Source organism: Haliotis rubra, unplaced genomic scaffold (assembly GCF_003918875.1).
Source record: "Haliotis rubra isolate DU_JTF1 unplaced genomic scaffold, ASM391887v1 Scf386, whole genome shotgun sequence".
Lineage (NCBI taxonomy): Eukaryota > Metazoa > Mollusca > Gastropoda > Lepetellida > Haliotidae > Haliotis > Haliotis rubra.
In genome coordinates, this window is record NW_025767064.1 from 879175 (window position 1) to 893327 (window position 14153).

General features: G+C 37.6%; 1 protein-coding gene across 1 annotated transcript in view; it reads left to right on the forward strand.

The window, feature by feature from the left end:
- The first annotated feature begins 418 nt into the window (after positions 1 to 418).
- Positions 419 to 14153, forward strand: part of LOC124286552 (protein kinase C-binding protein NELL2-like) — a 94556-nt gene continuing 80821 nt past the window's right edge. The window contains exon 1 of the mRNA XM_046722923.1: positions 419 to 438. The gene's annotated coding sequence lies outside the window, so the exon portion shown is untranslated. The remainder of the gene's footprint in view (positions 439 to 14153) is intronic.

Here is a 14153-nt window from a genome sequence, read left to right on the forward strand (position 1 = left end):
TTGTTAATGCACTATATAAGTACAAAAAGGTACCAAAAACATTTCATTATACACCAAAAATTGTTCATTCCTTTTGCTATAGGAGACTGCTAGTGAACATACACTCTCTTCATTATATGTGCTGTGTGATGTTCTCTCATGTGTGCACTTACTTTCTCAGTACTACTCTATCAATGAAATAAAAAAATCATCAATTCAGAAATATTCGCCCTTTTAAGAAGTTAAATGGACTAGTTTGATCTTTTGAATATGATGTCATTGTAGATGTTTTCTAGTCATGGCATTACTAACTGATTGAAGCTGTTGTTTAATAGTTGATATTCCATAACTCTGCTATTACATGCTAAATTAACCCATTAAGTGCCAATACATGCTTATTAACCCTTCTAATCCTGCTTGCTCATTGTTCCCCAGATGAAGTAGTCCCGTCAACAGGTGGTGAGTTTACACTTTGTACACATTGACTGTCTAGTCACATTGTACTCAAGTCTCTCATCTTTCATATGTCAGTATGTCTGTCAACTATCTCTGATTTCTATCCATGTTATACTTAGGTCATTGCACTTAGCCACAATGTACCCAAGTCACTCTCGCCACGATCTACTTACATCTGTGTATCTATCCACTTCTGTCCATGTCATACTCAAGTTTTTCTGTCAAAGTTGCACTTAAATCAGTTTACCTATCCACCTTGTCCTAAGTTCTCTCATCTCAAGCCATGTTGCACCTAAGTTATTGTATCTAACCACAATGTACTCACGTCTGTCATCTCTGGCTATCTTGCACTTAAGTCCATCATCTGTAGCCATGTTGCACTTAAGTTGGTGTATCCTATTCACATTACACTCAAGACTGTCCTGTCTGGCCATATTGCACTTATTTCAGTGTGTTTATCCTCGTTGTGCTCAAGTCTGTCATCTCTAGCCGTTTTGTACTTAAGTCAATGTATCTTTATCACATTGTACTCAGTTCTCTCATGTCCAGCCATGTTGCACTTAAGTCAGTGTGTCTATGCTCATTGTACTCGAGTCTGACATCTCAAGCCATGTTGCACTTTAATCATGTACCTTATCCACATTGTACTCAAATCCGTTATATTCGGCCATGTTGCACGTAAGTCATGCATCTTATCCACATTGTACCTATGTCTCTCATCTCTAGCCATGATGCACTTATGTGAATGTGTCTATGCTCATTGTACTAAAGCCTGTCATCTCTAGCCATGTTGCACTCAAGTCATTGTATCTATCCACATTGTTGTACTCAAGTCTCTCATCCCTGTCTGTGTGGCACTAAAGTCCATTTCTTCAGTTATGTAGGTGTATCTGAGTATTCCCTTGTGTCAAATTGGTTCATTGAACTGACGTCTGCCCTTCTCTTGTATGAAATTGTCACACTGTTCTTTGGTCTGTTCATCCTTTTCTGAAACACTGCCACATTGTACTTAAGTGTGTGTCATGTATTCACATCGTCTTCAGTGTTTCTCATCTGTTCCCTGGATATGGAGTTTGTCTGATCTATCCACTGTGTCTCCAGACCGTCCTGTCTTGTCTAGCCACATTGTACTGAAGTGTGTCACAACTATCTATCCACCTTGTAGTCCACATGAGCTCATTACATCTCACATATACTGCATATATCTATGTTGTGCGAGTCCTACAAACCTTATCTCCACTCTGATGTCTGCAATGAATCATATGTCTGCAATATATCTGTGATATGCCTGCGCAGACAGTGGACTTATGTTAGACATAATTTATATAAGCTATATCAATAAAATCAATATTTACCTATAGTTGCATGTGTGACTTACCATGTCAGCATCAAACTCGACTTATTGAAACATCATGCTCATTTATGTTAATATCATAAGTATTTATAGCAACAGCTTGTTGAACTTTGTCAACATGAGTATCCATAGCAACATCATCCTCAACCATGTCATCATCAGAAGTATCCATAGCAACAACTTGTTCAGCCAAGTCAAGCATCATACCTTAGTACATCAGCGTTCTATTGAACAGACTGATCATTTAATGTCTATTTAGCAGACTGAACATTTAATGTCTATTTAGCAGACTGAACATTTAATGCCTATTTAGCAGACTGAACATTTAATGTCTATTTAGCAGACTGAACATTTAATGCCTATTTAGCGGACTGAACATTTAATGCCTATTTAGCAGACTGAACATTTAATGCCTATTTAGCAGACTGAACGTTTAATGCCTATTTAGCAGACTGAACATTTAATGCCTATTTAGCAGACTGAACATTTAATGCCTATTTAGCAGACTGAACATTTAATGCCTATTTAGCAGACTGAACATTTAATGCCTATTTAGCAGACTGAACATTTAATGCCTATTTAGCAGACTGAACATTTAATGTTTAGTAGTTTCCATGTGTGCTGAAGTTTAACACTCTTTCTGTTCTTTCAAATTTACCTGTGTCTGTTCACCCTGCCTCCATCATGTCCAAGTCTGATGTGAGAATCAATGTTTCTGCCTCCATCATGCAAAATTATGCTCATAATGCTATGTCTTCTCTCAAGTGAACTAATATACTGCACTACATTGCATTTGATTATATTTACCAGTGTATTCAAAGTCATCAGACCTTTCCATTTATGTGAGACACAGGTGGGTAAGATAAGGTTTCCTAGTTACACATGCTTCTTTGAGGCTCCTAGATCATTCTGGAGGTCAGACTCGGTGACCTGGTTGACCATCATACCTGCTGACTTGGTACGTTGCTCAGAATATCAGTCACTAGTTCGTCTGGGCCAGAATTGATTACTTACGAATACAGGATGCCATTTAGAAAGTGGTCAAATGTAACATATGTTATATTTGGGATAACACTTTCTTATAAAAGTCCCATCCAGGATTTGAACCAGGATACATTACTTATGTATAGCTGGAATATTGCTGAGTGCAGTTAAATGACAAACAACCTTTTCATTCATAGCCACCTTATTGAAATGACACTACACATCTACATTACACTGTTTTGTAGTAAGTGCTATCAAACAAAGTGTTTAGTGATGTAGTGTCCTGCTTCTATTAACATTAACTTATCAATTTAATTCCGCAATGCTATTTTAAGCTGTTTTATGTGTCGTATGTTACACATTTTGATGTTTGATTATTCTTACTGAATATATGGTATATACATACTTCAAGTAACATTCACCTCCCTCATCTTACACTGATTACATGGTGCTGCATGTGTTTGCTTTGAGCATGGAACAAGTGTCTGGCTTATCAACAACAGATGACTTTGATCTGTGTAACATCTGTGGTCACCCAATATTGTGGAGCACAGATTACAGTATTAAAGGCATGTGATTGGCTGTGATGAGTTGCTTCCCTTGGGCAACCCAGGATCCTGTTTTTGTGGATTCAAGTTGAGTCCTTGTCCACCCTGATTATGTATCTAGGTATGGCTGCAGCATGCCCATTTGTTTCATCAAAGTGCAAAATGAGTAAAACCAGCATTCAAAGTGGTGTACACCTAACTCACTCACTCACTCACACAAAACCCATACACCCAACAACTCACTCACACACAGACACTGTGGGTGTGAAGGGTATGAGAATAGATGGACAAGGACAAAACAGTTTTCATTATTCTGGATTTTTCACTGGATGTTTTTTATCATGATTGCATTTCAGATGAACCCATGTCATTTTTGTTTTCAGTTATATTTATCTCTTGCATTAACATCAGATGATGCTCATTTTTAGATTCCAGGTTTACATATGACATTTTAACTCTTCTTATTAGCAGAATCAATCTTATCACAATTGAAATGTCATTGTGAACAAAATGTGATTCTTGTATCTTGAACAAATAATATCAGTGGATACTTAAAATTTGCCAAATCAGCAAGTGTTTCCTCTGCTGTTGCTCAGTGTTGCTTATTCAGCACAACTTGCCTTGTAAATGAAAGTTAAGTATCTACTTCAGAAAATTGCTGTTATCCGTGGATGTAAGCTACCAATCTTTCAAATGTTTTCAGATCAAATAAAACTTGTGATAACATTGCCTGTCCATGGTAAACAATGGTTCCCTGACTTAAGTCACTAATCCCAGTACCAGGTGGTGAGGAGTTTAATTAGCTCCATTACAGTGCCGGACCTGTACCGTATTACAATTTAGCCTGGCGTATCTGATCCTTAGTCCTGGACACGCAGACTAGGTCAGGCTCTAGATGCCTCCAGTACTCGCCTCCATTGCTCACCTCTTGTGTTGGTTATCGTGTACTGTCTGTAGCTGGTGGTAGGATGTAGCTGGTGGTAGGATGTAGCTTACATGGCTGTGTTGGTCTTTCCTGGATTGAATGTCATTGTTGAATACAATTTGGTGTTTTTGTTTTGAGACATGGGTAATATTCACTTTCTTGTCATTTGCTGCAGTTTCTGTTGCTCTGATGCAAATTTGAAATAATTTAGGTTGATAGACCAAAGAATATGCAAATACAATTGCTGTCATCATCCAAATTTGTTTTTTCGCCATGGCTATAATTACGAATGGTTTCTCTGTATTGTCATATGTGATGTTTGGGTTACTAATATTTTGTCCTGGGATCAGTCCAAACAACAGCACTGGAATCTTCAAGGAATCGAACATTTAAAAGAATTTTTTAAAAGATAGTTAATACATGTATTTATTGTGACCTTTAGGGAAATCATCTTTAGATATTTGTAGGAACATGTGTATTGTCTTGAAACAAATAACATTGTATAAATTTGAATAATTCTGTGCCATTTACATAAACTCTGGTTTCACATTCCTGCATATTCATAAAGTGATTCACATTTGACTGCAATGAACAGTTATAGCATGGGTCCGTGGATTATGTACTGATTTGTGCTGACCATTATCTCGGCGCTAAAAGATTGGCACAATCTTAGTTCATGTCGATCCCTATGACTCATACGAAAGTCTACATACACTAAATGTGGCTGTAACCATCTCAAGTGCTAGTACCGTGACTTTAGTGTTAAGCCACACACACCATCATACATACTCATCCAACATATTCCCCTCCGTATACTCTACAGTAGGCTTAATCAATTTCACCAATTACACAGATATGTCTGATAGATGGGCCTGAGAGTCTCAACAAATGGCTGGAAGGATATTTGGTGAAATTTCAGCCACTAGCATAGTCTTGGGAAACACTAGGAGGAGATGTTTACCGAATTAGTCACAACATGGCGCCAATGTCCAGTAACCTGTGGTCATGTTACTGACTGACCTTCATATGAATCATCAGGGATGTAGACGTATGTACCACTCTTATAAAACCATGGTGTCTATCATGTGTTGTGGTCAGAGAAAACAAAGAAAGAAATTGTTCTTGGATTGGTTATGATTTTCTGGGTTGGGCAGATTTTAATTAGATCTTGTTCCATGGTGTGTCTATATAGTATGATTTCTTCCAAATTTTCAGATTATTTGTGAAAGTTCTACTGACAATGCTATGTAAATGAAGCATACCAGCATCCACGGTGTTGTAGTATGAAATGATGCTTTGACCTGAACTGAATCTTTTAAATTCCAGATTTGTTGTGATGTTCTTGTCCATACAGACAGTCATATGTACTTGTAGTACTACACCATCTGAGGCAATATATGGCAATATATGGTGGGATATCTTAATCCCTGGTTAAGATTCTTTAGGAAACACTTGTTACTAAGATATCAACTTCTAGTAGCAACACTGGGACTGTGGTCTGATACGGGGAGTCACTGAAAGATACTCTTCTCCTGATTATTCCTCTTGATGTAATTCTAAGTACTATTGACAGTGATAAGGACCAGATGTGCAGCATACTTACCCCATATTTCTTAAAATCTTGGATCTTGAACTAAACAGACTGCAATATGATCAGGTTGTTAGTATAATGGTGACCAATATAATGGTACCAATGGTTGTTGTTATTATGATACCAGCAGTCAAGTACAAATAAAGGGACCATGATTACCATATTCATCAGCATTATTTGCATTTTTTGTCCAACAACTATAGCCAGTTTCAGGAATTTCTAACAGACTTATTGTCTTTACCAAAGTCTTCATGCAGTCTGCCATGGCACCATTGGTGTGATGTCAGTGAAAATTGGTCCCTTGTCATACAGTCCCATGGGGGTATCAATGATGCAGATGATCATGCTTGGATGGATAGTGTCTGAGTTAGGTAAAGGACTTTCTTCACAGACTTAAATAAAGTCAAGGACATTCTTAACAAACATATATCAAGTCAAGGACATTCTTAAAAGACTTACATCAAGTCAAGGAGATTCTTAACAGACTTACATCAAGTCAATGACATTCTTAACAAACATATATCAAGTCAAGGACATTCTTAACAGACTTACATCAAGTCAAGGACATTCTTAACAGACTTACATCATGTCAAGGACATTCTTAAAAAACTTTTGTCAGGTCAAAGACATTCTTAACAAACATATCAAGTCAAGGACATTCTTAACAAACAGATCAAGCCAAGGACTTTCTTAACAGACATACATCAAGTCAAGGACATTCTTAAAAAACATATCAAATCAAGGACATTCTTAACAGATGTACATCAGGTCAAGGACATTCTTAACAAACATATCAAGTCAAGGACATCCTTAACAGACTCACATCAAGTCAAGGACATTCTTAACAAACATATCAAATCAAGGACATTCGTAACAGATGTACATCAGGTCAAGGACATTCTTCACCAACTTATGTCAGGTCAAGGACATTCTTAACAAACATATCAGGACAAGGACATTCTTAACAAATATATCAAGTCAAGGACATTCTTAACAGACTTACATCAAGTCAAGGACATTCTTAACAGACATCAAGTCAAGGATATTCTTAAAAAAGTTTTGTCAGGTCAAGGACATTCTTAACAAACATATATCAAGTCAAGGACATTCTTAACAGACTTACATCAAGTCAAGGACATTCTTAACAGACATACATCAAGTCAAGGACATTCTTAAAAAACTTTTGTCAGGTCAAGGACATTCTTAACAAACTTATGCCAATTCAGCATCTATAATATGTTATGAAACATTCACTGACAAAGTTGATTAATGTGGCTAAAATTCTACTTACTATATTCAATCACTTTCAAGCCATAAAAGTTCTTTGGGTTTCACCAAATTGAATTTCAAATGAAGGTGACATGCTGTGATATAAATGAAATACTGTCCAAAGTGGTATTAATCCCAGCTCACTTACTCAACCACAGAATACCTATGTTTCATTTCTCACCTACAGCAGTGGTTGCTGACATGAAGTCAATCCAGTTTCATAACATTTATCAGTTTTATTGCAGCTTCATGCAAGTTTCATATGTTTCCCTCTAGATTTCATATTGATTAAATCCTGCTACGGTCTAAAAACTGTTCCTCCCAAATGAATGTGCCACATTTCCTAATATGTATCAATAATATTTTTTACTATAAACAATCAAGCAAGTGCGCTGGTGTAATTTTTCTAATACAAGAAATATTCCATAAAACACTGCTTGTGATTACAGTGTGCAGACACCCTGCTGGAATAATGTGGACAGTTTCATGAACTGCTTATGGGTTTTTAGGTGTGCTGTTAAACACATGACTTGGTTTGTTTCCCCTCCAGCCGGTTCCTCACGCTTCCAATGACCGATCCCAGTAGCTGACTCATCACTTTGATTTACAGGAATTTTGCCAATATTAACACTTAGTAAGCACACTGGTCAAGAAGTCTGCCCTAGGTCAGCAAGTTCTGACCTTTATCCAGCCAATCAAATGATGATTCATATCTACTGGTGTTGAATATGATTCAAGATGTAGACCATCTTCTTAATGGTATTTTCTATGCCCCTGGTTCATATTGAGTGTGTAACATCATTGTGTTGTATATACCATCATACTTTCCACACCCATGTTCCATGTCAAGATCATTGTCATAACATTGTAGTCAAGAGTATAATGCAAATTAATTTTTTGTAGTTTCTTCATAATTCATGAAAATTGTAAAGCTTAGCAGTACTTAAAAAAAAAAATATATATATATAAAAAAGATATTTTCAAGACCTAAAGGATAATGTTAAATTTTACTCCGTATATTTATCAGTTCAATGTTTTTGTTTTGTTTGTGTCTTTTGGCTAATGGTTGGACAGGACATGCCAACCATCTTAGCAAACACCTGCTGTCATTCATGTCTGATTTGTGGCAATTCATTCACAAAATTCATCACTGTTTTGCCTAACATCCAGGGGAATCTGTTTGGGCAGATAACTAAGACTGGTTATTATCTGGCATTGATGTTATATGTGTATTATATCAGGATGGTAATACTTTGTTACACATGTTATATTTAGGATCACACTTTCTCAGTGAAGTACAGATTCTAGTACCTTTCTGGTTGAGATCCATCCAGGATTCAAACCCTTACACACCTAATAATCTTGCATAGGACTCACCCAATAAAAGACACTAAACTCTTTGGGTTTAGGGTATTTTGTAGTATTGATGTCAGTTATTCTATTCCTGATAAGTGTGGCTATATATGTTGTTGATTAGGATATGCATGTGCAGTTTCTATTCATTTTGATTAAATATTGTTTTGGTAATGTAAGACATGCAAGATGGAACGTCTGTACTGTTTGTAAGAGCTTTTCAGAGAATTTGTCCGAAATGAGGCTTTAATTCTAGCGTCTGAGGTTCAAGGTGGATATTGATGTATTGACAAACCTATTGAATTATTTGACAATAAGTTGAGGTGTTACCTCCATTTTCCTCTCAAAGTAGTCATTGCTGCATCTTTGTCATCTTCACCGATTCCTGTGTTATGATATAGATTAGCTCTCCCAGTGAACAATGTGTGTCAGCTCTTCCACTTGCCCGAGGTGATGTGTGTTGTCATGTGATCAACAGGATGTGTAATGATGGTTTTGAGAGAATCTTTATCATCTTGTATCATTAAGGTTTCAAATTTCTTTTCAGAAAATAATATGAGATGAAAGAACACAATTACATACTTTGTTGGCTTTTATTAACAGAGAGCCAGTTTACAAGAATGCTGGTGAGTGGGTTCAGTTTTAGGCCACTTGGATTAGTATTTGAGTTTTATCATGTCATAATGTCAGTTGAATACCCATTCAAAAATGAAAAATAAATGCCTCATTTTGTATATTGATTTGGTGAAACCCAGGAGAGTGTGGTGCTGACAAGTCAGGGATCATAATCAGGTTGAATCTGGGATTCAAACTCAAGACCAGCGGATCCTGCTACAGTTAAGGGAAGCAACTGCACAGTAAACTGTGGTGCAGATCACTGGGACACTCATGTACAATAATGAGTGAGTATGGTTTTATGCTTTATGCCGCTTTTAGCAACATTCCAGCAATATTGTGGCAGGGGACACCGGAAATAGGCTTCACACATTGTACCCATGTGTGGAATTGAACCCGGGTCCTCGGCGTGACGTGCGAATGTTTTAACCGCTAGGCTACACCCCCCCCACCCCACCCCCAAGTCAAGCATGAGTGTGGGACACTCATGCCCGGTACAACGGTATAATAATAAGTATCAGCTCTAATGACTACAGTCAGCTGGACTTAGATGGTGGACACTACAGGTACAGCATGAACCTGTACATCGAAGCCTGGGATTTCATTCACCACATGGGTACATTGTGTGAAGCCAATTTCTGGTGTCCCCCGCTGTGATATTGCTGGAATATTGCTAAAAGTGAATACCCGGCTCACTTCTGGCGAAATAACCCACTCACCAGTTCACTTGAAGCAAATGGTCATGAGTCAGTGATTATTCTTTTAGGAGTGAGTAAGTTTACTTTTACGCAGTTTTTAGCAATATTCCAGTAATATCATGGTATGGGACACCAGAAATGGGTTTCACTCATTGTACCCATGTGAGCAGTCAAACCGGGTCTTTGGTGACGAGCGAACGCATAACTGCTGCGCTACCCCGACACCCCTATTCTATAGATAGAGTGAGTGAGTTTGGTTTTACGCCGCTTTTAGCAATATTCCAGCAATATCACAGCGGGAGACACCAGAAATGGGCTTCACACATTGTACCCATGTGGAAAATCGAACCCCGGTCTTCAGTGTGACGAGCAAATGCTTTAACCACTAGGCTACCCCACCGCTTCACTATAGAAAGAAAGAAACCTAAAGTCCAAAGTGTTTCTGTATGATGAATGGCACAAAAGACTCATCCATATGGTATCCCATTAAAACCAATGTGCCCACTCAGTACCTGTTTTGTAAGTCTGGATAGAACTTGATTATCACTGTAAGTTTCTATGATGTGTGAGTGAGTTCTTAACATTTTTGCTGACATCTTGTTTGGATTTCGATCCTGTTCTAAACGCAGACATTCTGCTATGAATACCTCTAAGGACTCCAAATGAATTTGGTAGCAGCGAGATTGTTGGAGTCGGAAACCCTACTGAAGCATTTATACAACCAACCTCATTTGACTTGAATTCCTATACTGTCTCTCTGGAATACAGAGTGCTGATTTTTCTTAAAAAGTTTAAATTCTGTAAGTTACTCTACATACTCTCTGTATGTCCCACTAAGCTCTTCAGATGCTTCGTTCTTTCAGTGTTAATTTATCCCTTGTGCCACTTTTGTCCATGGTAGATACTAATTATCAACATATGTCAATAAATGCCTTGAAACAATCTTTCAGCACTACCTGTAGACACTGGAGTTTGTATACCTCCTGTTACAGTGCCACACTTCCAGGCACTTCTGTATGGAAGCCCTCCAGCTTTATGATTATCATATAAATATTAGTTATATTCCGCCTGCGTAAAGTCAAGCAATGATGCCCATCAAATCACTATAAATCAGTTAGCTGACACATTTTGACACTAGCCGTCTAACAGGTCTACAGAGTGGGTATTGATTGGCCTGTTGTCTGCTCATGGGACGTTGGGTCGAGTGGGAATCAAGGGAGGGCATTGGTACTGGACAGGACGTAGACTGGACACCGACTTTATCGAATTACTGAATTCTTTTCACAACTTAGGATCAGATTAGGAAGTTTGTTTTGGAATTAGCTTTACTGGAATTAAATGTGTCATTCTTATCCAATTTTGTGTTGGAAAGAGAAGACTGCAATTTCATATGAAGGTGACATTTTGGAACAGCAGGCATGGGTTCTTCTCTTAACTGAAAATATGAAATAACGGTCCAATCAGTGTTGATCCAAGCCATGGATGGAATTGAATGTAAAAGGTCATGAAGTGAAACATGTTCAGGTTTTCTCAGTTCCTGGATTTTTCAGAATTACCAGTAATCTCTAATGAAGTCAACAGATCAAATTTAGTGTGAGCACAATCTGCCATTGTGAACTTTTTCAGCAATAATTCAGATATGTCTCAGTGGAAATGAAAATCCAGAGTTTTCAGGTGTCGTGGGCTAGCCACTATGTCTGGTGTAGCCTTCACAATGAAATGTTAATGGGAGTTTAGTTGACATGCAGTCGAGTTGTTTTAAAGTTCCAGCTAGAAAACCTGGTTTTTCAGACCCCTGAGCCAAGAAAGCTATTAATGAAATGAAGCTGGACATGTTGCATGTACTTAAGGAAGCTTAGAATGATAGGAGTTACTAACTTCTTTGTGGTGAAAATAATTGTAAGCCTAAACTTGTTCCCCAAACTATCTTTCTACATGCTTCTCTTGAGCTCAAAGCAAATCAGACACATGCAATTTCAACATTAGTAGATCTGAGTCAGTCTGGTGTTCAATAAAAACTACACAACAGCATGAGAAGATGGATCTTGATTCATGAATGCTGTGCAAGATTTGTCAGGTTCTAGTTGGGGAATTTTTGTCAGACATTGCCTTTAACATTGCAAGGAACCAAGTTTCCGAAGAAATGGTATTTGTCTATAATCAGAGCTGGAGAGGTAGTATCATACTTGGAGATGTTGCTGCTAAGGTTGATGTATGACAGATTGTTTTGGACATGAGATCTGTGTAATACGAGAAAAGTATACAACTTTTTGAACATTAGCAATTTTTTATTAAGTTGAAATTAATGAATAAACAACACGAACATATTCTAGAAAAGTCACTTTGAGTAAAAGACTTATACTTATTAATTATCTGTTCTCTTAACTTCATTCACTACTTTGTTCAGTATTTCTGCAACTTTACACTTTAACTAGGTTAAAGAGTAAGTTACTATCATACTTCATCCTTTGTTTCTTGTTAGTGTAGCCTCTCTAGTAGTCTGTCTCACAGTCCCTGAACCACATTATTTTCCCTACTGCCAAGCCCTCTCTGCAGTGCTAAAGCCCTAAATAAAGCAAGTCTAGATTTCCTCAGGTTCTGAATCTCTGGTTTCCCTAGGGTTCCTTTTCAATATAAATTTGCTTGTTTGTTACTATCAAAATTATATATATTCAGAGACTAAGCCTTAGTCTATCTCTCTAGGAAACCCAGGCTAGAACAGATAGGTACCTAGTCTCTTGTAGGCTTGTTATAGAAGGCTCATTGTGTACATCATTGGCTGCTCATAATAATCACAGGATTGTCTGGTCATGACTGTTGACAGGTGATCAGGATACAGCTGGAATATGGCTAACTATTCCATTATACGACGAATAAACGAATATTGAGTAGACATGAATTCTTGTCTGACAGAGGTCGGTCTGGCCGGGCAACACTGTGATCCTCTGTCTGATCACTGGCTATCATCAGACTACATTACAGATGAGGCTGGCCATGTGGAGAACACATCATTGTGATATTGTTCACAACTAATCTTCACTTGGTTCATTTCATAACTATTTATTTGCAATAACTGCAGTAATTGGTGAGGATTGAATATACCAGTAGTTCTGATGGAAAATTGATCACCATTTGTGGCTTGCCTGGGGGACATTTACAACTGGCTTAGTTCCCCATCAGGCGAAGTAACAGATTGCTTGGACCCACAGGGCAGCTATACCTATTGTGAGTCACATATGAATGAGTGAGTGAGTGAGTTTACTTTTACGCCACACTCAGCAATATTCCAGCTATATGGCGGCGGCTTGTAAATAATCGAGTCTGGACCAGACAATCCAGTGATCAACAGCATGAGCATCGATCTGTGCAATTGGGAACCGATGACATCACATATGAATGGATTGTAACAGATTAACTCTAACTTGTAAATAATAACAATACCCTTGCCTTAATCATGGGTTGTTGTTTAATGCCCCACTCAGCAATATTCCAGCTATATGGCGGCTGTCTGTTAATAATCATTCTGGACCCTACAATTCAGTGATCAACAGCATGAGCATCAATCTATGCAATTGGGATACAATGACCTGTGTCAACCAAGTCAGCAAGCCTGATTAAACGATCGCTTTAGTCACCTCTTATAGCAAGCATGGGTTGCTGAAGACCCAATTCTAACCCAGATCTTCACGGGTATCCTTCATTAATCATGAGAATTCTTCTTATTAAATGCCATTCTGTTGTATGATTTTAGCTACATCCTAAACATGGGAATGTGAATCACTATTCACTGGTGTTTGTGAAACATATTAGTTTCCTAACATGGTGAATACTTCTGTGTTTTTTTTCTATATTTTTATAAATCAAGCTGATTGATGTGTTGTGCTTCAGGGCATTGGCACATGACACTGTTGTATCGGTCCCCCAGACACACGCTGATAATGTACCATCATCTGTCACACAGTAGACAGTTGAATTTTGGAAGTGTTGATTGTATAAAAGGATTGTCTTCTAAATATTTGTGATTTTTGTTTATGTGAACATGAAGTTTTTATCAAGTATAAAAAATAACCAGCCTTTTCTGAGGTTTTTTTTCTGAGTTTTTTGTGTCTCAAAAATCTGGAATGGTTAATTCAAAGAACTGTGACAAAAATTGGTAATTTTTGAAAATTATTTGAACTTTGGCTTCCAAGTAATGTGCACATTCTAAATCCAAGACTTCAGAGGGTAACTCGATTATTTACAGATCGCAACCATATAGCTGGAATATTGCTGAGTGTGGAATAAAACTAAACTCACTCACTTACTGAGAGGGTAACTCTCAAGCAAATAGATCCATTCATAATCATATTATTGTAAGTGTCTATATCATGCATTTTACTTG